Source organism: Macaca nemestrina, chromosome 5 (genome assembly GCF_043159975.1).
Source record: "Macaca nemestrina isolate mMacNem1 chromosome 5, mMacNem.hap1, whole genome shotgun sequence".
NCBI lineage: Eukaryota > Metazoa > Chordata > Mammalia > Primates > Cercopithecidae > Macaca > Macaca nemestrina.
In genome coordinates, this window is record NC_092129.1 from 31,385,457 (window position 1) to 31,411,640 (window position 26,184).

The 26,184-nt window shown below is 37.8% G+C and overlaps 2 long non-coding RNA genes across 2 annotated transcripts in view; both read left to right on the forward strand.

The window, feature by feature from the left end:
* Positions 1-26,184, forward strand: part of LOC105465562 (uncharacterized) — an 87,554-nt gene that overhangs the window by 20,296 nt on the left and 41,074 nt on the right. The gene's annotated exons all lie outside the window — the stretch shown is intronic.
* On the forward strand, positions 669-20,753 carry LOC139363128 (uncharacterized). Its single transcript, XR_011623042.1, has 3 exons — positions 669-788; positions 9,285-9,425; positions 20,193-20,753. It is a non-coding gene; the product is annotated as an uncharacterized lncRNA (long non-coding RNA).

Consider the following 26,184-nt stretch of genomic DNA (forward strand, 5'->3'; position numbering starts at 1 on the left):
ATCCTTTCAGTGGTCACTGTAGAACATTATGGACATCCAAGCATCTGACCAGAAGGAAACCCCTTTGTCAAATCTTCTGTTTCTTTCGTCTTTTTCCTTACCCTTCAGGATAATATTTGTAACGGTTGCCAGTGCTTACCACATTGTGAACTTTCCTTGACATTGTTGGATTTCTTTTTCTTCTAAAACTTAATTTAAATGAACTTGTAGACTAAATATTTGCTGTAGGTCATTTACATTTTTCCTAATGCCGATTCTGCCTTCAGCCAAAATTGAACTGCTTTAAGTTCTTGTTTTTAATGAATGATAAAAAAAAAATTTAACCAATTATATTTTGCCTTCTTTACCAATGAGGAACACAACACGCTCCTTTAATAAATAAGAGCTTATATATGAAGACAAGTAGTTGCAAAATCTCTCCTACAATGGGCAGTGGTGAAAATAAAGGTCAATTTAAGAGGGGTTTCTAATAGGCTGATAAGGTTTATGTTGCCTTTGGAAAGATTACATGTTACAGTGAATGGAGAAATAATTACATAGTCACCAATTTTAAAAATAATGAGAAATATATTTTTATATATGATCAATAAAAATCTCTTACTAACAAATAATTGTTGGAAAAACAAATAAGCTTTCACATTTTTTATATTGCTTATCTTCAGCTAATATATTTTAGGTATTCAACAAATAGTTGTTGGACTAGCAGATGTATTTTGAAGCATCTTATCTCGTTTGTCTTCAGAATATGACTTAGGACTTCATCTGTTCCCTCTGCCTTCAATGTACAGGTACGTACACCCATCAGAAACAAAACACTAAAAAACAGAGAAGAAAGTTTGCAGTTGAATTATACATAATTTCTATTGAACTACAGCCTCATTTTTTTAGATTTTTAATATAACAGAAGTTATTTTCACACAGAGGGAACAATATAATAATTTTTAATTATATAATTTGAGCCCCTTTCCAGGGAGAATACAAGTTATGCCCCTGCCCTTTAAAAAAAAAAAAAAAATCCACCAGAGAATAGGGAGCAGTGTGATGGTGCTGCAGGCTGGTAGTTATTTCCTGGGAGTCTCTCCACCTCTTTCATTATGTCACACCCTCCTGGTTCATCCCTGTTTTTTATTCCTTAGACTCTGAGATCAAAAACTGCCCAAGAGGTTTATCTTCTGAATTATTAACAAATTAGAAAGTCCTAGCAAAATTCAGGAAGTGAAGAAAACATTACTTGTTTGCTTCAAAAAGCATGAAATAGAACATGTGAGAGGGAAGGGACCCTGGGTATTATGAGAGGCCCAACTCTAGAACGCAGTTTTATGTACTTCCTCTAAACACAGGGCTGGGGCCTGGACAAGCCTTGGTTAATCCAAGTGTCCTAGAAAACCATATATTTCTTATGCAATGAAGATTGAAGTGGGGTTTTCAAATGTATATCGGTAACACAATATAAGCTTATTTAAAAATTGTTTAATTAAAGAAACGTTATAATTGTAACTTTGTGGTACAACAAATGAATTATATAATAATGTAGAAGTCTATTTATTTTTCACTTATGTTAAGAATGGATTCTTTTTAAGTAATGGGATATGAGGTAGATGTGAGTAGAGGCAATGGTCAAATGTGTGGCACTGGTGTCAGTCTGCCAGGGAATAAACACTATATCCATTTATTCCTAGCTGTATGAAATTGGACAAATTTATTCTCTTATCTCCATTTCTCACCTGTTGAATGATGATAATAATGTCTACCCAGTAAGACCATTGTAAGGATTATATGCATAATTTTAATTATTTGGATTCATTTTATGAACATGACATTAATTTGAAAAATGTTAATGTAAGCTCTGTTCTACAACTGAAAGTGATTCTGATACTCACCTGTTAGTTGAATTTGAGAGACTCATTCTTTAGGATAGCTAACCTAATGAAGCTTGAGAAGGAGCCTTTTCTCTTGTGCCATCATTAACAGCACACTTTACATGTGTTTAAGTATGAATCCATGGTAAGATTTTGTCTGTAATTTGAGATTTGAGTTGCAATTTCATCGCAAGAATATCAGCAGTCACTTTGTTGCTTTTAGCTGTCATTTGGTGATTCTGTTCTGGACTCATCCTTTCCTCAACTTCACAGCCACGTTTCCAAATAGGCCTTTCTTCTTTCCTCCAACTCCCCAAATGCACATTGTTTGAGTATACCTCATGATACACTTGGGACTATGCCCTCTAAGAGCTGGAAAAATGGGCACACACAGTCTGACAGTCACAGTCATAAAGAGAATGCTGATTTGCTCATGGAACCCATTCAAAGGGTTCCAGAGACTATCCACAAAGGCTGTCACATTGTTATACCACATTAAACACAGGCCTGTGCAATATAGGCGTGTTTCGTAACTTCAGAAATAACAAAAACCTCAACTACTTCCAGCCTTTTAATTTCCTTTTGTAACCATTGTTAACTGACTCTTCAATGCAAAATGAAAAGCTAACCCTCAAACCCACCAGCCCTCCCCCAATTCCTCTCCCTCCCTTTAATTCCCCCTTCAACCACTTAAAAAATAGTCCTAGCTCCTCTTAGCTTCATTGCTTAGTGGAGAACTCATTATTCTCCCAGGCAGATGCTCCCAGTGTGGTATGGTCTGTTGCTGTGGTCAGCCTGCATGTTCAGCCTGCCAGCAGGCTCAGCCATTTCTGGGGCTGCTGGGGATCTTCTAGCTGGAGAATACTTTGAATTCCCTGAGTTATCCAATGCATCAGTCTCTCCAGATGCACCTTGGGATAACCAGGGGCCTCCTGTCAAGGGGAACCTAGCCATGTCCTCCCTGAAAGAGTCTACACTCCTCATCCCAGGAGGGAAATAAAAAGAAAAGCAATATACAAAAATAGTGCTAAATTATGTTTTTTAAGAACTGTCTTGCCTATAACTAACTTTTCTATAAATGCAACATATATTCTATAAATCAAAGATAAGAGGATAACATTTGTTATGGTTTGACTGTGACCCCAACCAAACTCATTTTGAATTGTAGTTCCCACAATTCCCATGTGTCATGGGAAGGAACCAGTGGGATATAATTGAATCGTGAGGGTAGTTCTTTCCTGTGCTGTTCTCATGATAGTGAATAAGTTTCCTGAGATCTAACAGTTTTATAAAGAGGAGCTCCCCCATACAAGTTCTCTCTTCCCTGCCGCCGTGTAAGATGTGACTTGCTCCATCTTACCTTCTGCCATGATTGTAAGGTCCCTCCATCCATGTGGAACTGTGAGTCAATTAAACCCCTTTCCTTTATAATTACCCAGTCTCAGGTATGTCTTTATTAGCAGCGTGAGAATGCACCAAACACAATTTCTTAAAAGTTGCCTTATTTCTCTCCTCCTTCTGCTTTCTTTTTTCCCTTTTAACCATATGTTCCCCATTTCTCCTACTGTTCTTACAGGATGCCATGTGTATCCAGAACTGTCTTCAATAGAGTTTCTCAGTGGGCCTTTTCTATCCAAGTAGCCTTCACTCTCTCTGACCTAGAGTTTTCTGAACTTGTTTATATTAAAGTTTACTTAGCTCAGATCTGTCAGGCCCTTGTTGAAGCAACTGGCCATTCAGAAAATTTAAACTGTATGAATGTGTTAAGAACTATTGACTTAATAAGCCCACTCTTTGAAGAGCATTTGCATTTTCTCTTAGGAATCATGGAGATAAAATATTATATTCTAAGTTAAAGAAAAATTCAAGGAAACTGAAGAAAAGAGATTTTTGAGTAAAAGAATAAATACATCACACACACGCGCGCACATGCACACACACACACAATTGCGCTATTGAGAGACAGTGTGGCATGTATAATGATTCCATATAAAAGATTCATGCTGGGTATCTGGGGCTGATAGGGGGTGTGATGAGTAAAGACCACGGTTATGAGTTAAATTTTACAGTAAATTGTATACTTAGAAAGTAGAAGTATTATTTTTTATAATGTCACAGAAAATAAAGTTCTACTAGGAGATTTGGCAATTGTCAAGCTTGAGAAATTCCATGTTCCTATCTACTTGAGACAGGGGATTGAATATATCAGAATCTTGAAGAAATAGGTGTTAACCACTTACATTACTCCATTGAAAATTGTGATGAAGCACAGAATAGAGGAAAATGCATGGGTTTTGAAGGGAGATAGACTTAAAATAGAAGTCTTACTCAGTTCTTACTAAGCTATAGGATGTTTTACATGCTACTTAATTTCTTTGGGTCTGTTCCCTTATCTGTAAAACAGGGATGTTTTTCATGCTAATCTTTTACAATTATTGAGACATTGTATGTGAAATGTCTAGTGCAATATTTCACCTGTAGTAGATGGTCAATAAACAGCAGCTCTTATTATCATTTATATTTCTAAGAATAAATGCTGCATTACTGTTTAATGGCAATTGGAGGTTGCCAGGAAGGCCAGGAGCTACAGGCAATGACTCACACCTGTAATCCCAGCACTTTGGGAGGCCAAGGTGGGTGAATCACCTGAGGTCAGGAGTTTGAGGCCAGCCTGTCCAACATGGTGAAACCCTGTCTCTACTAAAAATACAAAAATTAGCTGGGCATGGTGGCACGTGCCTGTAATCCCAGCTACTTGGGAGGCTGAGGCAGGAGAATCAGCTTGAACACGGGAGGCAGAGGTTGTGGTAAGCTGAGATCGTGCCACTGCACTCCAGCCTGGGCAACAGAGTGAGACTCTGTCTCAAAAACAAAAAATATTTTGATTTGTCTTTCAAATCTTAAAGCATGTTTTAATGACATTGTATGCAGTTATTTTCTTCCACTTAAAAATTCATTTATCTAGTTGACCCTGAATTTAGCACAGTAGGTATTGAAGCAAATGTTTGCTAGACTAATATGTCAGTCCATTCTCTTGCTGCTATAAAGGACTGCCTGAGGCTGAGTAGTTTATAAAAGAAAAAGGTTTAATTGACTCACAGTTCTGCATGGCTGGGGATGCCTCAGGAAACTTACAATTATTGTAGAAGGGGAAGGAAACAGGTCCTTCTTCACAGGAGATACAAGTGTTGAGTGAAGGGAGGAAAGCCCCTTATAAAATCATCAGATCTCATGATAAGTCACTCACTATCACTCACAATCACAAGAACAGCATGAGGGTAACTACCACCATGATTCAATTACCTTCCACTGGGTCCCTCCCATGACCATGGGAATATGGGAACTACAATTCAAGATGAGATTTGGGTGGGGACACAAAGCCAAACCATATCATTCTGCCCCTCGTCCCCCCCCCCAAATCTCATGTCCTCACATTTCAAAGCATAATCATGACATTTCAACAGTTCCCCAAAGTCTTAACTTATTCCAGCATTAACTCAAAAGTTCAAGTCCCAAAGTATCATCTGAGACATGGCAAGAGCCTTCTGCTTGTGGACCTGTAAAATCAAAATCAAGTTAGGTACTTCCTAGATACAATAGGGGTATAGGCATTAGGTAAATATACCCATTGCAAATTGAAGATATTGACTAAAACAAAGGGACTACAGACCCCATGCAAGTCCAAAATGCAATAGAGTAGTCATTAAACCTTAAAGTTCTAAAATGATCTCCATTGACTTCATGTCTCACATGCAGGACATGCTGATACAAGAGGTGGGTTCCCACAGCCTTGGGCAGCTCTGACCCTGTGGCTTTGCAGGGTGCAGCTCCCCTCCTGGCTGCTTTCATGGCTGGTGTTGAATGTCTGTGGCTTTTCCAGATGCATGGTGCATCTGTTGGTGGATCTACCATTCTGGGGTCTGGAGGACAGTGGCCCTCTTCTCACAGCTCCACCAGGCAGTGCCCCAGTGGGGACTCTGTGTGGGGGCTTCAACCCTGCATTTCCGTTCTGCAGTACCGTAGTAGAGGCTCTCCATGAAGTCTCTGCCCCTGCAGCAAACTTCTGCCTAGATATCCAGGCATTTCCATACATCCTCTGAAATCTAGGCACAGGTTCCCAAACCTCAATTCTTGACTTCTGTGCACCCACAGGCCAAACACCATGTATAAGCCACCAAGGCTTGTGGTTTGCACCTTCTGAAGCAATGACTCAAGCTGGACCTTGATCCCTTTTAGCCACAGCTGGAGCCAAAGCAGCTGTGACACAGGGTACCATGTCCTGATGCTGCACAGAGCAGGGGGGCCCTGGGCTCAGCCCACAAAACCATTTTCCTCCTTTGCCTCTGGTGGCCTGGGATGGGAGAGGCTGCCTTGAAGGTCTCTGACATGCCCTGGAGACATTTTTCCCATTGTCTTGGTGATTAACATTCAGCTCCTTGTTACTTGTGCAAATTTCTGCAATAGGCTTGACTTTTCCCCAGAAAATTGGTTTTTCTTTTCTATTGCATCGTCAGGCTGCAAATTTTCCAAACATTTTATGCTCTGCTTCCTCTTGAATGCTTTGCCACTTAGAAATTTCTTCTGTCAGATGCCCTAAATGATCTCTCTCAAGTTCAAAGTTCCACAGATCTCTAGGGCAGGGTCAAAAAGATGCCAGACTCTTTGCTGAAGAACAGCAAGAGTCACCTTTGCTTTAGTTCCCAACAAGTTCCTCACCTCCATCTGAGACTACCTTAGCCTGGGATTTTTTGTCCATATCCCTATTGGCATTTTGGTCATAGCCATTCAACAAGTCTCTATGAAGTTCCAACTTTCCCATGTCTTCCTGTCTTCTGAGCTCTGCAAATCTTTAGGAAGTTCCAAGCTTTCCCACATTTTGCTATCTTCTTCTGAGCCCTCCAAACTGCTCCAACCTCATCCTATTTCCCAGTTCCAAAGTTGCTTCCATATTTTCGGGTATCTTTATAGCAGCACCCCACTACCTGGTACCAATTTACTGTACTAGTTCATTCTCACACTGCTATAAAGAACTGTCCAAGAATGGGTAATTCATAAAGGAAAGATATTTAATTGTCTCACAGTCCTGCATGGCTAGGGAAGCCTCAGGAAACTTACAGTCATGGTGGCAGAAGGGGAAGCAAACATATCCCTCTTCACATGGCAACAGGAGACACAAGTGCTGAGTGAAGTGGGAGTGGGGAAAGTCACTTGTAAAACCATCAGATCTCATGAGAACTCACTGGCTGTCACAAGAACAGCATGAGGGCAACCTCCACCATGATTCAATTACCTGCCACTGGATCCCTCCCATGACATGTGGAGATTATAGGAACTACAATTCAAGATGAGATTTGGGTGCGGACACAGCCAAAGCATATCAGCTAATAAATATGATAATTGGAAATCTTCATATGGGGTATAGGATAACTCTGTTGATTTAGTCAAAACACCCTCAAGTCTCAAGCGAATGTGGTATTCTTGAATGACAACCGTAAAACTTATGAGGGATGTCAGGTTTTTATTTTCAGTGAAGAAATACACTTGCATGCAAGTGTATGTATAAAACTAAAATATTCTGGCATAAAGCAAATATCCAAGGAGCAAACTATGGGGAGGTTATTTATTTATTAAAAGTTAAGGATGAGTTTTCAGGGCTCTTTTATAGCTCAACCATGTGTGAGAGCCATGAAACAAAAGGGTATTAACAAACGTGGAAACTATAGAGCTTGTCCTGGTCAGCCCACAAGATAGACATCTGGCACCCTTAAATAACCCGGAGACAAGAAGGTGGTTTCTGGGAAGACTATGTCTTCTGGTACTGCAGAGCACTGTGGAACTGACCTTCATGTTTGAATATTAAATTAGTAAAGGCAGAATCTACACAATACCAATGGTATTAGTCATGTCTGCTGGGGCATCCAATACCAGATGTCACTTTTCTGAACTTTTAGGATCAGCCTTCACTGTTTTTGGCACATCAGAGTTCACATCTGAGTACAATTTAAGTTGTAACAATGCAATCACCAGCATGCCTATTTTTTTGCCTTCCTCTCCTGCTATTTTTGGGAGCTGAAGCTATGAAGTTCCTCTGCCTATTCATGTGGGAAGTTAGAGATGATTTTTCTAGATTCCCTTCCCCCATTTATTTATTTATTTATTTATTTATTTATTTATTTATTTATTTTTTTTTTTTGAGACGGAGTCTCGCTCTGTCGCCCAGACTGGAGAGCAGTGGCGCGATCTCGGCTCACTGCAAGCTCCGCCTCCCGGGTTCACGCCATTCTCCTGCCTCAGCCTCCGGAGTAGCTGGGACTACAGGCGCCCGCCACCACGCCCGGCTAATTTCTTTTTGTATTTTTAGTAGAGACGGGGTTTCACCATGTTCGCCAGGATGGTCCCGATCTCCTGACCTCGTGATCCGCCCACCTCGGCCTCCCAAAGTGCTGGGATTACAGGCTTGAGCCACCGCGCCCGGCCCCCCCATTTATTTTAAGGGAATCAGAGAACATGTTCTCTGCTGCCTTACGAACACATTCATTTAAAAATTTACAGCAACCTTGCAAATAACCATTCTCCAGTGGAATATAATAATTTATGCTGGGTGAATAGAAGAGTTCTGACCCCATTCATTTTCCCACCTGTGCACCTCCTGGGAGGGAGGCATCAGTCAAAAACATGAATGTGTGTGCAGATGAACTGTTTATTCTTACTTTCAAGGTTGACTTAAAGTATGATAGTTGGGAATTCACCCATCTGCTTTAGCTCTTCAGTTGAGCCTAATTCGCAAGTAGGAAAGGAGCATAAATCCAGCCCTACCTCTTAGTTTCTAATTATTAAACAATAACACTGAAAGCAGTGTTATCAAGACCAGGAGTCTTCAAAGTTTGGTCTATGGACTGGACTCTAAAAGACCCTTGGGTAATTCTCATGTTTAATCAGTTCTAAGGTGTTTTTGTTTTTTTCTTTTCTTGGTATAGTAAGGTGTATGTAACAGTTGCTTGAATGGTGTCTTTTCTTTTGGATTTTGAGCTTTTTGAGAATGGGCATGTTTTGGGATCAACATTTAGTGCTGCACTGGGCAGCCAGGATGATCAAAGTGATACCTTTGCTGCATTACAATGACGTGATTTTTATGTGCTTTTGTCACTCCAAAAGTCATTTATTGCCAAGCTCCAGATCCAACTTAGAAGATCCTGTTTTCTCCATAATTGTGCATCTTAAAAGTTCCAGCTCAAAGATACAAGATTCACTCTTTCTGTCTCCAGGTGATACTGGACAAAGATTCTGAGATGCTCCCTAATAAACCATCAAAGAGGGGTATGAGCGGGGCCCCATCAGGCAGCACTCTTTCCCTTTAGCTCATTTTCAATCTCGTGAGCTTTGTTTTTTCTTTTTATATGCTTTACACATTGGCTTTCTTTTCAGATTTTAGCTAAAGAAAAAGGACTCTTCTACTAATATAAACAATATACATGTTTTTATTAACCAAGAGGAAAAGGAAATAGGCTTACGTGATTTTGAGCCTCCACAGAACTGTCAAAGATGGATCTTTCTAAGCAATTCACGGTAAGAGATATAACTATGAAAATGTTAAGATGTTTGTTTTCCCTTTGTCACCTAATTGTCCTATTGAGCTCCCTGACACCCTCAATATTTTTCCACACTATCACTGGTAAAGTTCCTTAGTACCACTGTTCCTCTTTGGGTTTTCATCATTCTTCTCTTGGAAATCATGCCAACCTATAGTTATTATACTCTGGAGCTTCCTTTTCATCTATAGGGTTCTATATACACAATTCTGTTTCAATTGTTCTTCTCATCTGACCTACCTTTCAATTCAAGACAACTTTTCCTCATTGACTGAATCCAATAGAAGCCAATGGACAAGGAAACATAGCAGGATAGAAAAAGTAGATAATGCAGGACCTGAACTTAGCTCTGGATCAAGTGGACCTGATTGTTATCTACAGAACTCACCCCAAATCAAAAAGAATACACATTCTTCTCATCACCATATGGCACTTACTCTAAAACTGATCACATAATTGAAAGTAAAACACTCCTCCATAAATGCAAAAGTACTGAAATTATAACAGTCTCTCAGATCACAGCACAATCAAACTTTAACTCAAGATTAAGAAACTCACTCAAAACCACACAACTACATGGAAGTTGAACAACCTGCTCCTGAAAGACTCCTAGGTAAATTATGAAATTAAGACAGAAATCAAGAAGTTCTTTGAAACTAATAAGAACAAAGAGAAAACATACCAGAATCTCTGGGACACAGCTAGAGCAGTGTTAAGAGGAAAATTTACAGCACTAAATGCCCATATCAAAAAGCTAAGATCTCAAATTGACAACCTCATATCACAACTAAAAGAACTAGAGAACCAAAAGTAAATAAACCCCAAAGCTAGCAGAAGACAAGAAATAACCAAGATCAGGGCAGAAGTGAAGGAGATAGACACAAAAATACATTCAAAAATCAACTAATCCAGGAGTTTGTTTTTTGAAAAAATTAATGAAATAGATAGGCTACTAGCTAGACTAATAAAGAATAAAAAATAGAAGAATCAAATAGACACAATCAGAAATGATAAGGGGGATAATACCACTGATCCAATAGAAACACAAAAATCAATAAGAGAATACTATAAACACCTCTATGCACATAAATTATAAAACCTAGAAGCAGTGGGTAAATTCCTGGACTTATCCACGCTCCCAAGACTGAACCAGGAAGAAATTAAATCCCTGAATAAACCAATAATGAGTTCTAAAACTGAGGCAATAATGAATAGTCTACCAACCAAAAAAAGTCCAACCAGACTGAATTACAGCTTATTTCTACTAGAGGTACAAAGAGAAGCTGGTACCATTTCTACTGAACCTTTTCCAAGCAACTGGAAAGGAGAGACTCCTCCCTAACTCATTTTAAGAGGCCAATATCATCCTGATACAAAAACCTTGCAGAGATATAGCAACAACAAAAAAGAAAACTTCAGGCCAGTATCCCTGATGAACATTGACACAAAAATCCTCAATAAAATACTCGCAAATCAAATCCAGCACCACATCAAAACGCTTCCACCACAATCAAGTTGGCTTCATCCTCAGGATGCAAGGTTGGTTCAACATACGCAAATCAATAAGCGTAATTCATTTCGTAAACAGAACTGAAGACAGAAATCACACGATTATTAAATAGACACGGAAAAGGCCTTCAATAAAATTCAACATCCTTTCATGTTAAAACTTCTCAATAAACAAGGTATTGAAGAAACATATCTCAAAATAATAAGAGCTGTATATGACAAACCTAGAGCCAATATCATACTGAATGGGCAAAAGGTGAAAGCATATTCCTTGAAAACCAGGAGAAGACAAGAATGCCCTCTCTCACCACTCATATTCAACGTAGTATTAAAAGTCTGGCAGGGCAATTGGGCAAGAGAATGAAAGAAAGGGTATTCAAATGGGAAGAGAGGAAGTTTATTTATCTTTGTTTGCAGATGACATGATCTTATATCTAGAAAACCTCATTGCCTCAGCTCAAAAGCTTCTTAAGCTGATAAGCAACTTCAGCAGCCTCAGGATACAAAATCAATGTGCAAAAATCACTAGCATGTCTATATACAGACAACAGGCAAGCAGAGAGTCAAATCATGAATTAACTCCCATTCACAATTGCTACAAACAGAATAAAATACCTAGGAATACAGCTAACAAGAGAAATGAAGAACTTCTTCAAGGAGAACTACAAACCACTGCTTAAAGATATCAGAGAGTACACAAACAAACGGAAAAACATTCCATACTCATAGATAGGAAAAATCAACATCATGAAAATGGCTATACTGCCAAAGTAATTTATAGATCAATGCTATTCCCATTAGACTATCATTAACATTCTTCACAGAATTTACAAAGAAAACTATTTTAAATTTCACATAGAACCCAAAAAGAGCCCATATAGCCAAGCCAATCCTAAGCAAAAAGAACAAAGCTGGAACCATCATGCTACCTGACTTCAACCATACTACAAGACTAATGTAACCAAAACAGCATGGTGCTGGTACAAAAACAGACACAGAGACCAATGGAACAGAATAGAGAACTCAAAATGAGACCACACATATACAGCCATCTGATATTTGACAACCTGACAAAAACAATGGGGAAAGGATTCCCTATTTAATAAATGGTGTTGCAAGAAAAATTGCAGAAAAATTGTAACTGGACCCATGCTTACACCTTATACAAAAATTAATTCAAGATGGATTACAGACTTAAATGTAAAACCCAAAACTATAAAAACTTTAGAAGAAAATCTAGGCAATACCATTCAAGACATAGACACAAAGATTTCATGACTAAAATGTGGGCAAAAGACATGAACAGACACTTCTCAAAGAAGATATTCATGCAGCCAACAAACATGAAAAAAGCTCAACATCACTGATCATTGGAGAAATGAAAATCAAAACCACAGTGAGATACCATCTTATGCCAGTCAGAATGGCAATTATTAAAAAGTCAAGAAACAGCAGATACTGGTAAGGTTACAGAGAAAAAAATAGCACTTTTACACTTTTGATGGGAATGTAAATTAGTTCAACCATTGTGGAAGACAGCATCGTGATTTCTCAAAGGTCTGGAAGCAGAAATACCATTTGACCCAGCAATCCCGTTACTGGGTATATACCCAAATGAATATAACCTATTCTATTATAAAGATATATGCACATATGTATTTACTGCAGCACTATTTACAATAGCAAAGACATGGAATCAACCCAAATGCCGATTAATGATAGACTGGATAAAGAAAATGTGGTACATACACACCATGCAATACTATGCAGCTATAAAAAGGAAAGAGATTATGTTCTTTGCAGGGACATGGATGGAGTGGGAAACTGTTATCCTCAGCAAAGTAATGCAAGAAGATAAAACCAAACACCACATGTTCTCACTTAGAAGTGGGAGCTGAATAATGAGCACACAGAGACACATGAGAGGAACAACACACACTGAGGCCTTTTGGGGGTGGGGAGAACATCAGGAAGAATAGCTAATGGATGCTGAACTTGTCACCTAGGTGTTGGGTTCATCTGTGCAGCAAACCACCATGATACATGTTTACTTATGTAACAAACCTGCACATCCAGCACATGTACCCCAGAACTTAAAATAAAAATTGAAGAAAAAAAAATCATAAAATTCAAATAAAGAAAAACAAACTGGAAAAAAAAAGTGAAGAATGAATCTGTAGGCACAGATGGAAGCTATCTGAAACACTTCTTTAATATTTCAGCTCTTCAAATAGCTCCAATGGAGTTCTTTTCAGTTAGGATATAGAAGTACATAAAACAGTTTTGCTGACACCAAAAATATAAGTAATCAATAGATTGGTCCAGAGCTATAACTAATGAGGAACTCTGGCTACAAAGAAATCTAAAACTACCAAAGTGTAGTAGAAGCTTTAGAAAGATGGGTGAACAAAGATCAGAGGATAGCTGAGTCTGAAAGCAATTAGAGAAGCAAGATGGTCTTTGTTCAAATGAGAAGTCAGATCAGTTTTTACGAAACCTATGGGCTGCATATTAAATTTAAATCTGGAGAAGCCCCAAATCCAGAAATTACTCTGCCAAGTAGCAGTCTCTCAGATTTGCAGTCTTGCAGACCTACAGTTTCAGTCTTGTGATCTGGACAGCTGTAGTCTCATTGTTTCAAAGCTGAACCATTTCATACTCTGGAGACTCATAGTTTCATAGTCTTGCAGTCTTATGACATGTCATATTTAACATCCAGTCATCTTAAATCTGTCTACAGGTCTAGTAGTCTAGAAGTCTTGCAGTTTTGGGGTCAAGTAGACTCAAGGTCTTACAGATTTGAGATCTGACAGCATTTGGTCCCAGTGCAGTCCTGGAGGGAAAGACATGAAATCACTTTCAAAGTATCTAATCCTAGAGAAAAATGGAGTATAACCAAATTTCCAACCAAAATTCCATCTGATTCAATGTCTGGTAAGATCAGTAACATTTGACCTAGTGGTGGCAAAGGAAGCTAGAGATAGAATGAAAAACAGAAAGACAGCACATTAGACTTGTGGTACTTGAATTCCAAGGCCTTGTTGGAGGGGTTAAAGCCAAACAAACTTGCCCCAAAGTAGCTTAATTTATGACTAGATAAAATTGATCAGCCTCTCCACCTATTCTAACAAAGAATAAGGTATTCCTTATTGAGAGTATAATATGATATGTTAAAAATAGTAATATTATGTATATCATTGCATAATATATTTTTAAAATCCATTATTTTGAATAGATCTATTTCTTTAAATAGCTTTATAATATCAATTGTCCTTTAAGATATAATTTACAATATTCAATAAAGTATTACAGGACATGCAAAGGAGTTTGAAAATATGACTTGTACTCAAGAGAAAAATGAACCAATAGAGAGATAAACTAAATATTAAAGCAATGATAAAGGAATTTAAGATGACAATGACAAAGATAATAAAGGATCTACAGAATAAATGCATGTAATCATAAAAGAATGGGTAATTAGGGGGCGTTAGAGAGTTTTTAGAGAAACAAATAACCAACTGGAAAAGCTAGAATAAGAAATATCATATCTAAAACATAAAACTTACTGGAAGGTATTTATAGCAGATTGAATACAACAAAAAAAGGATGACTGTATTGAAGTAGGTCAATACAAATCATCCAAACTGAAGTAAAGATATTACAATAAAAAAAGAGCATTCAATGACACGTTAGATGGTATTCAGGAGAAGTTCTTGAACAAGAGGAAAGAGAATGCGCCAGAAAAACTGAAGAAGTATTGGCTGAAAATCTTCTACTTTGATAAAAAACACAAACAGATCTAAGATGTTCAATGAACCAGAAGCAGAATAATTACCAAAGAAAGAACATCTAAGAACAAAATTGTCAGTTTGCTGTAAACTTGATAGAAAATCCCAAAAACAGTGAGAAAGAAAGTCATATTACATAAAAGAAAACAATGATAAGAATAACAACAGCCCTTTCATCAGATACAATAGGAGTCAGACAATGGTGAAACACTGTGTTTAAAGAGACAAAAGGAGAAAATTGTTGATTATATATTCAGTGAAAATATTTTTCAGAAATGAAAGTAAATTAAAGCAATTTCAGACCAATAAAGGTTGACAGACTTTGTTGCCAGCAGACCTAACTATAATATATGCTAGGTAGAGTTCTCAGGTGAAAAGAAATGATACAGAAGAAAATAAGGATCTGTGGGAAGCAATAAAACTCACTAAAAATAGTAATATAAGAGTAAATATAAAATTCTCATTTTTTTATTTTTTTAAAAAAGTCAACTAGCTATTTAAGTAAAATAATAATAATATATTTTGGAGTTCATAATACATGTGGAGATAAATATATGATAAACATAGAACAAAGGGTGGGAAAGCACATAAACAAAGCAATAAAATACTTACATTTAAAAATTGATTTAATTGAGAATAAGCTGTGATAAAGTAGAAACACATACTGCATGTATTAGTCTATTCTCACATTGCTCTAAAGTACTGCTTAAGACTGAGTAATTTACAAGAAAAGAAGTTTAATTGACTCACAGTTCCACACGACTGGGGAGGCCTCTGGAAACTTACAGTCATGGTGGATGGCAAAGGAAAAGCAAGACACATCTTACATGGTGGCAAGAGCGGGAGCATGAAGGGGAAGTGCTACACTTTTATAGCATCAGATCTCGTGAGAACTCACTCACTATCATGAAAACAGCATGAGGGAAAATGCCCCCATGATCCAATCACCTTCCACTAGGTCCCACTCTCAACATATGGGAATTAAAATTTGAGATGAGATTTGGGGAAGGACACAGAACCAAACCATATCATTTCACCCCAACCCCTCCCAAATCTCATTTCCTTTTCACATTGCAAAACACAATTATGCCTTCCCAACAGTCTCTCAAATTCTTAACGAATTCTAGTATTAACCCAAAAGTCCAAGTCCATAGTCTCATCTGAGACAAGGAGAGTCCCTTCTGCCTGTGAGCCTGTAAAATCAAAAGCAAGTTAGTTACTTTCAACATAAAATGGGGGTACAGGTATTATGTAAATAATGACCCCATTTCAATTGGGATAAATTGGCCAAAACAAATGAGTACAAATGGGTACTCATTAAATCTTAAAGTTCCAAAATTATCTCCTCTGACTCCATATCTCAGTGAGCGCACGTTGATTCAATAGGTGGGCTCCCACAGCCTTGGGAACCTCTGCTCCTGTGGCTCTGCAGGGTACAGCCTTCTCGGCTGCTTTCACAAACTTTTGTTGAGTGCCTGTGACTTTTCCAGGTATATGGTGCAAGCTGTCAGTGGGTCTACCTTTCTGGGGTGTGGAAAAAGGTGGCCATCTTCTCATAGCTCCATTAGGCAGTGCCCCAGTGGAGACTGTGTGGGGGCTTCAACCCCACATTGTCCCTCTGCATCCCGGCCACTTAAGCTTCAGCCATGTCTAAAAAGGGTCAATATACCACTTACACCATTGTTTCAGAGTGTGTGAGCCCTAAACCATGGTGGTTTCCACCTGGTGTGGGGCCTGTGGATGTGGTGTGCAGAAGACAAGAGTCGAGCTTTAGAAGCCTCTACTTAGATTTCAGAGGACGTATGGAAATGCCCGGATGTCCAGGCAGAAGTCTGCTGCAGGGGCAGAGCCTTCATGGAGAACCTCTCCTAGAGCATGCAGATGTACATTTTAAGGTGTGGAGGAATAAAAAAAAAAAAACAAAAAAACAAAACAAAAAAACACTGTTACATCTTGAAGGCTTTGCTACTTAGAAATTTATTCTGCCAGGTATCCTAGTTCAAAGTTCAAAGTTTGAAGTTCCACAGCTCTCTAGGGCAGGGGCAAAATGCTGCTAGCCTCTTTGCTAGAGCATAGCAAGAGTGACCTTTACTCCAGTTTCCAACAAGTTCCTCATCTCTGTCTGAGACCACTTCAGCCTAAACTTCATTGTCCATATCACTATCAGCATTTTGTTCAAAACCATTCAACAAGTCTCTAGGAAGTTCCAAACTTTCCCACATCTGCCTGTTTTCTATCTTCTTCTGAGCCTTTTAAATTGTTCCAACCTCTGCTTGTTACCCAGTTCTGAAGTTGCTTCCACATTTTCAGGTTATCTTCATAGCAGTACCCCACTATCCCAGTACCAATTTTTGGTATTAGTCTGTCGGCACTGCTAGATAGAACTACCTAAGATGGGGAGGAAAAGAAGCTTAGTTGACTGACAGTTCTGCATGGCTGGGGAGGCCTTAGGAAACTTACAATCGTAGTGGAAGGCAAAGGAAAATCAACACATGTCTTACATGGGGGCAGGAGAGAGAGCACTAAGGGAAGTGCCCATTTTTAAACCACTAGATCTTATGAGAACTCACTCACTACAAGAATGGCATGGGGTAAACTGCCCCAGTGAGCCAATTTCCTCCCACCATGTTCCTCCTTCAATACATGGAGATCACAATTTGAGATGAGATTTGGGTAGGGACACAGAGACAAATCATAAAACTATAATTCCTAGAGCAATCACTTGAAAGTACTACGGAAATTGCTAGGGCTTGAATATGGTTTGTTTGTCTCCATCAGATTTCATGTGACTTTATTATGTTCCCAAACCGAAACTCCATAACCATATTAAAAGATAATTTACCACCCGTCCTTTCTCCTAGTCACTGGCAACTACCATTCTACTTTCTCTTTTTATGAGCTGAGTTGCTCTGGATATTTCATATAAGAGAAATCATACAGCTTTTGTCCTTTCATGACTGGTTTATTTCACTTAGAGTAATATTTTCAAGGTCCATCTGTGTTATGGCATGTATCAGAATTTCCTTCCTTTTTAAGGCAGAATAATATTCCAATGTATGTATATTGCACATGTGTTTACCATTTATCTGTTGATAAAATTTGGGTTACTTCCACCTTTTGGCTATTGTGAATAATGCTGCTATGAACATGAGTATACTAATATCTGTTCAAGTCCCTGCATTCAAATCTTTTGGGTATACACCCAGAAGGGAAAGTATGGGATAATATAGTAATTCTATTTTTACTTTTTTCAGGAACTCCATACTGCATGCATCATTTTACATTTTCACTAGCAGTACACGGTTTCACTCCAACACTTTATTTTTTAAATAGTCATCCTAATGAGTGGTATCTCATTGTTCTGATTTGCATGTTCCCCTAATAATTAGTGATATTGAGCACATTTACATATTTTTATAGGCCATTTGCATGTCTTCTTTGGTGAAATGTCTATTCAAGTCCTTTGTCCATTTTTTAGTAGGGTCATTTGTTTTTAGCTATTGAGTTGTAGGGGTTCCTTATTATTTTTGATATTAACACTTTATCAGATAAGTGGTTTGCAAATATTTTCTCAAATTCCGTAAGTTGCCTTTTCATTCCCTTGTTTTCTTTGCTGGGTAGAACTTTTTAGTCGGATGTAATTCCATTTGTCTTTTTTTTTGCATTTGTTCCCTGTGTGTTTGGTGTCATATCCAAGAAATCATTGCCAAGGCCAAGGTCAAGAAGCTTTCTTCTATGTTTTCTTCTAGGAGTTTCATGATGTCAAGTCTTAGACTTAAGTCTTTAATCCAGTTTTTGAGTTTATTTTTGTATATGGAGTCAGATAAGGGTCCAATTTTATTCTTTTCCATGTAGATATCCAGCTTTCCTAGCACCAAATGTCCATCAACAGGTGAATAAATGAACAAATTGTGGCACATTCACGTAATGAATACTACTCAAAAATACAAATGAATGAATCAGTATGCTCAACAACATAGATGACTTTCAGAAACATTATATTAAAAGGAAAAAGTCACACAAACTAGTGAATACCATATGATTACATACAAAGGTCTAGAATAGGAAAGACTAAGCTAGACTGATGGAAATCAAAATAACAAGTGGATAAGAATGGCCTAAAAGGGATATGAGGTAGTATTCTGGGGTGGTAGAAAAAAATTCCTCATCTTTAATGGGGTGGTGGTCACAGAAGAATATACTTTGAACTAGACCTTAAAATCTGTGCATTTTAAGAATATAAATCATACATCAATAAAGCAGATTGTTTTGGGGAAAAAAAAAAAAGTTGTTCTACCCTCTTTCCCTGAAGAAAAGCAGTTAGTCCACTGATCGGATCAGAATGAGGATTAGTATTTCTTACCATTGCCTTCCCAGGAAGCGACATTAGAGGATACATCAGTCCATCTTTGTTTTATGTGAATTTAAGTGTGCCAATGTTCTTGGCAAGATTTCTGAAGCCTTCTTCATGTAGAAGACATTGGGGTGTCAATGTAAAGTGAGCTCTCCCGGGGTAACATGTGTTTACCGTGATTCTTTGAGGCATGCATGAAAATATACTGCTGCAGTCTGTTACACTGATGTTAATTAATTATATCACTTAACATTTATTTTATTAAAAAGGATATTACCATATGAGTTATCTAACTATCAATAGCCCATTTATTTTCCCTAATATGTTTACCAAACTTTTTTATTTACCATTTTTTCGACGGCAAGCCATTATGGTAGAGATAGATTATTCAGCAGGGCCTTGTTAGATAGCAGAATTTTAATTTGAAAAATAGCCTCAGTCCATACTTTTTTTTAAAGGTACAATTACCTTAAGTCATTCCAGATTGATTCACTCTATTTCCTATTTTTAAGCATTCACCAGGAACAAAATTTCCATTTTCTCTTTTCCAAAATTTAGAATTACTATCTTTGCAGCTTTTATTTCAAGAAAGCTCCTCTTTGCACTAAGTCAAATCCTTTGTGCACAGGTGTAGTCAAGCAGGCAAGGCAAAACACATACTGCGCCAAGGAACCTTTACCCTGACACTACTAATCAGCAGGCAGAAGAGGTAATAAGTAGCCAGTTAACATTAAGAGGTGGGGGCCCAAGCACAACAAAGTGAGGAAAGTAATTTTATTCATCAGGATAGGCTAGTTGCACTATGGTAATTGACAATCCAAAAATCTGGGTGGATTAAAACAATAAAGGTTTATTTCTTACTCATGCTGCATTTATATCAAAGGTTGGTGGAAGTTAGGGTATGCTGACTCTATTCAAGACATTCTCACTTAGGAACCTAGGTGGATGGAGTTTCTGCTATCAGACAACCACTGTCACTTCCAATCATATTTCACTGTCCTTATTGAGGCAGGAAAGTCCCCTGAGTAGAGAAAGAATGGATATTGGTGAGTAGTAACATTGTTGACCACATTGATATTAAAAATATATACAGGAAAATCAAAGGTTCTCAAAGGAGTGTGGATCTGCAAGTAGCAAAGCTTAAAGATTTATGAAGCAAATGGGCTGGAGGACAGATTCAGAGCTGCAGTTCCAAGAGGTGAAACTGGCAACTATAAGAGGAACTAGAAGACTGGACAGAAACTTGGAAATGGACAAAATTATATTTCCAGCCTTGCAAACTGTGGCAATGAGGACAGGTGTTACTAGGGTTCTTGCCAGCAGGAATTAGAGCATCTTGAAAATCAGAGCATCAACAAGAAAAGTTTGGATCTAGGTGCAGCTTGAGAGCCAGAAGGCCAATCCTGGGTCACTACGTCTTAAAGCAACCAACAAAGAATATCCTAGGGTGTACCTGGTTAGTTCTTCTGAGTGGAAATTGAAGTCTCCAAAATTCTTTGTGCTTCAAGTCTGTATTTAGTAATAACTGTGGGGAAACTAGACAAAGAAGAGGCAGAGATAATGAACTGGGATTGATGACGTCTGATGTCCAGTGTCTTGTAGTTTGCTTGCCTGAGGAGATGAAAGAAAGTGCATCCATGAAAAAATTAAAAATTGACTCCTAGCCTCTCTATAAATATTCTAGAGTAGATTTAAGGAAGGACAACTTCCAGAGAAAACTTAATGGAGGAAGTTGGCCTGGTAGTATTTTCTGAGCCAAGTAAACTTCCTATGGCTGTGTGTCTAACCCAATCCACTACAAAGGTATTTTCTAGCTTCCTGAGAGCATGCATGATTTTATAGGAGTCTACCTCCAGAAACAAGAGGTCCACTTGGTGGTACCTTCTATATCATATTGGGGAAATGATCCTTAAGACATTTTATTTGGTTCAACCCAAACCCAAAGAACCCTTTTTTAGGTAGATCACAATTTATACCCGCGATATGAGAAGAAAGTGTTTCTTACTCATTCAGGGAAATGTGTTTTGTGTCTTGCTTTAGCTTATAGTAAGTAGATAAGAAATTCTGGGCAATGTAATATACTTCTATGGCTTCAAATTTTATCTCTCCTGGAAACTTTCAAATACAATTTTGTCCTAGACTCCTCTTTCTGAGCCTCAGCTACATACTGAGCTGCATGAAAATGTCCCAAAATAATTTTGCATATTTCCCCCAAACTGGATCCTCCTCTTAATTAAATGCCTAAAGAGAGTAAGCCAGTTACCCAATTCAGAAATCTCTGATTCCTCCTTGCCTCCTGCTTCTTCTAAACACTCAAATCCAGTCAGTTGCCAAGTCCTAATAATTCTAACAGCTTAATAGCTGTCAAATCTGTTCCTATTGTCCATTCCCACTACTTCAGGTCCTCAATATTTCTTATCAAGACTACATTTTCGCCCGTGTTCTCCCATCTTCATTCTCTGCTCAGCCTCTTCCCCTGTTCTCAATTCTGCAATAAGAGGCTTCTTCCTAGAATGTAACTGTCATGTTAATCCTCTTTTTAAAAGCTGTTGCCCTAAAGAGAAACTCCAAATTGCTCAGCTGGACCTTCCTGACTGCACACTGCTGATCTCTCTAACCTTTAGTTCTCCCAGACTCTTCCAGAGTCCCAGCAGTCTGCTTTCCAAAGACATTGAACAGCTTTCATGCTCACAAAAGAACTCTGCCCTTTTTTTTGGCTCTGGACTCTGGATTCCTCTTTTTCCTCCAGCAAAGCCCTTAAGTAGTACCGTGGCTCAGGAAAGCAGGCTGATATGTCCTCCATGCCAGGGTGAAACCAACTAACCACATTTATGGTAATGGAATACCATGTTCATGTATAGCTTCGGCCTATATATATCTGAATACTGCAATTATTCAGTGTTAGACCCAAAAGGCAATAGGTCAGTTTTTCACAACCTTTCAGGTTTTCTCCAGTCTCCAAACTAGAGACAAAAGAGTACATGCAAAACAATGTTTAAGTTTATCGCTAGTGGCTTTACTTCTAAATTCTTTTCAACACAGTGATAATCTGAAAATATAGTCTGAGGCAAATTTCATTTTTGTTGAAAATACAGTGATCTAATTATACCCAAACCCCATTGACTAGAATATGCTAATTTACAAAAATCTATTCAGGCTGATAATTTTGTTTTTTAACTATGATCTGAAAAAGAAAAAAAAAGTAACTCCAGCCAGCTGTTTTACAAATGCCAATGATAAGAGGAATTAGGTGAAACAGTGTTGATAGATTCATATAGGCCCATCAACTTATCAGAAATCCAAACCAAGCCTCTTTCTTAGTTTGGGTTGGGGGAAGTAAAATGAAGAAAAACAGATTCTTTTCATTAAATTAAAACGAAAATCTCAAAGCCTGGTAATATTCATTGTCAAAAAATAAAGAGATACATGTATGTTGGGCTTCATACTTTAACATAGAAAACAAGACATTTAGCTTTAAATAAAGTGCATTTAATTTTTTCTTATTAAATGTGTTATTTATTGAAACAACCATGACTTAGAAGATATCAATTCTAGGGTTTTTCATATTATATGCAAATTAATAAATGTTCTCTAATTGCAAAAGGAAATTCTGTGAGAGAAAATATTTTACACAGCTAAATATTTTATTTTGTGCTGTAGAGGATTATGTTCAACCTTATCATCAACATTTAGTAGTAGAACTAAGCTTAATTCTATTAATTCTAGAATTAATTATAGACTACCAGGACTAAAATTCAATTAATACTAGAATAAATTGGAGAAGTAACTATAATTCTACCAGTAGAAAGTTGTGGTTTGAGAAGTCGGGAATACAGAAATAAAGCATAAGCAATAAGCTGAGTTTAAATTTAAAATATTAGGCACCGTAAGGTTTGGCATTCATTTCACCGAGTGCCTCCTCTACTCACATACGTTTAACTCAGGGTTAGATTGGTGGTTGGGAGGGGTGGCAAGTTGAGGGTGGGATGTGGGGCAAATGATCGTAGCAGGAAATCAACTCTGAACCAAGCCGCAAAACTAAGCAATAAATTCCAGAGTACAGTCTAGTTCACACAAGCTTCAGGCTCAAAAGCCTCCAATTGTAAATAGAACTTCCAATTGTAAGGCAGCTTTCTGTACTCCAAACTGTTCATGGGAGTCCTGAGGGTTTTAAGTGGCCAGACATGAGTGTAAAATTCAAATGTCATTCAAATTCCATTACAATATTTAAGAAGCTAACATACAGGAAAACAGTTGGCACAAAATCAGTGCCGAGAGCAAGTATAATTCCCAGTGCAGAGTGAACCAACCCTTAGGTCACTCTGAATTGGAGCAGTGACTTAAATTCAAAACTAGGCTGAGGATTCGTGGGCTAATACTGTCAGTGACTTAAAACTGGATCCCAAGGAAAAGGACTATTTTCCATTGATAAAGAGGACGGTTCACTGCCAGGCAGCTGGAGACTATCTTGCAGGGGCTTTTTAAACAGCCAGCATGAGTATCTAAATGACTACTACAAAGAAAAAAAAAAAAAAAAACAAAACCTAATAATCCTCAAATTTTAGATGTCCTGGAAGGCTTTTAATCTATTTTGGTGTTTGGTCTTCATTCGTGCCTGTTAAAAATAGGACACCATACTATACTATATTATAATTAATTAACAGTTGTCGAATGTAGTCTCTAGCAAATGGAATGGTGGAAGTTACCATCCTTTGTAGAAAAGAAATATACTACCCATGACAGCTTATATCATAAAATAGGACTCACTGGTTGCATTGTACTTGCAAATATTTTCATCGCAGTTATTGAATTCAATAAAATGTCGTAAGGTACTCCTTAGCCTCTGGCCAAAACTGACACAGAATTTAATTTGCACTAGTCAGCTAAAGACACAAAATGTTCCTGGGGAAAATTCTGCTGTGCTATACAAACACGCAACACTTACTGACAGGTCCATGGAAATCCTGTGCCTATGCAAGTAGCGGGGGTGATGCTGATAACACCACTGGAATGAAGTAAAGTGTTCACTATTTGACATAATAATCTAAATTGTTTCTAGACCTTAGTTTCCTCCCTAAAGGTCAACATCTTCATTTTTGCAACTTCTAGCTAAGAGCATTGGCAAATAAAAGAAAACCCAGGGGAAGGGGTTCTTTTTAAAGAAATTTGGTAGAAAACAGACCATTTGAAATTGATTCTAAATTACTTTTTGGTGGTTAGTACATGACCTCCCACAGCCATTTGAACTAGAGGTGAAGGTGACTTTCTCTCAGTAAATAGGATAGGGGATTTTTTTTCTTCCTGAAGAGTCAGGATTATGTGACCTTATAAATTGGTCTCATTACAGAGCTACTGACAGACAGACATATTGGTTGCTGCCAGTGGGCATATGGGCTGAAATTTGGAGGAGGAGGGGAGAACAGATGGAAGAGGGAAAAGAGTGATGGATGGGTCCCTCACACAGAGACCAGCTGGTAGGGAGCAGGGCATGTCTATTACTGCTAAGCTGAGAAAGATAAGAGTGTCTGCAGTGGGAAAGGTGACATCCATCAATCAGTTTCTTCATTATGGCAAGAATGAGGCTTGTGGTCTGAGGGTGGAGGAAGGGGACCGGTCATCCCACACCCCACAGGTGGCAACTCTGAAGAGGGCTTATCTTTCACATTGTCGGGAAAAAGAAGAATGTGCCCTTCATGAATTTGGGCTGTTGTGAGTCCTTCAGAGAAAACTCAGTTAGATGGTTTAATATTATTTTCAAGTGCTTTTATGTTGAGTCGAATATAGCATGAATGCCACACTTCATAATGTAAGACAGCAACATTACAAAGGTTTTCCAGGTGAACCTCAAGTTCTCTTCTGTCTCTATGGCAATGTCCAAGGCAAATGGAGTGGAGGCAGGAAGGTTCTCTAAGGGTTTCTAGAATGTAAGCTCCTTCGGAGTAGTGACTTCTTGGTCTTGCTTATCTCTAATACCCAGGTGGTTAAAACAGAGATGTGGAGTAAATATGTATTGAATAAATTAAGTTGAAATTATAGAAAATGCCTCAAAAACACTTTAACTCCCAAGCAAATACATTTTCTGGCTCTTTCCCGGACATCTGTTATCACCTTACCAACTCCTCTTTTCCACGGCTGACATTCTGGAGATATAAAGGCAACTTCAGTGAGGAACAGCAGCAAATGGAACATTTGACACTACAGGTAGTTAATAGCTACACTCAAATGGTAAAGAGTTGCACTGAAGCTTTACACTTCAGTGAGGACATGATGAAATTTGGGGAAAGGAATGCTTTTATTCTGAGGAGAATATCTTTCTGCCATACATGATACTATGAGACTGGTTGGCTCTGTGTCAGGTTCCTGAAAGGCAGAATAGAAGCTCATTTATTTTAATTCTCAGTATCCCAAAAATAGTGATGCTTAATTAATGTTGAACCACTAGCTTAAATGATTATTCTGTATTCACAAAGTTTTCTAGCATAGGGTCCATAAACCAATTTGGCTTTCTTATATATTTAGGGGAGAAAAAAATGATCAGAGAGAATTAGAAATGTGATCCAGACAGAGATCATTTTATTTGAAAATATTCTGCTCTATAGTACTTACTTTAAGAGAAACATATATTATCTTAAATAATAACAATTTTAGTGAAAATATGGCCACATAGAAATTAGAACAATTTTGGAAGTTAGAATAACAAATAGTTGAATCTAAAATTTGACCTTAATAATTAATTATTAATATAAACCAATCTAACTGTGAGGAAGGTAGGTGTTATTGATTTGCAGATACATTTGAAGCTTATTGACCTGATCAAATTAGTTAAATAAAATTCTATTTATATTTCCTGTTATCTTCTGATTGGGGATTAATAGCATATGTCACCCTTTAATATAAGAAAATAATAAACTTTTCTGAGGTTTCTAAGCAAATTGATTTTTTAAATGTACCTGGCTTTAAAAATATAAGCTCTCTGTTAAGAGATTCTGTTACATGCTAACATGATAAAAGTCTACATATTTAATTAGTTTGCATATCCTAAAAGACAACTGCCTGTTTATGAAATTAGAACATATTTTGAATAA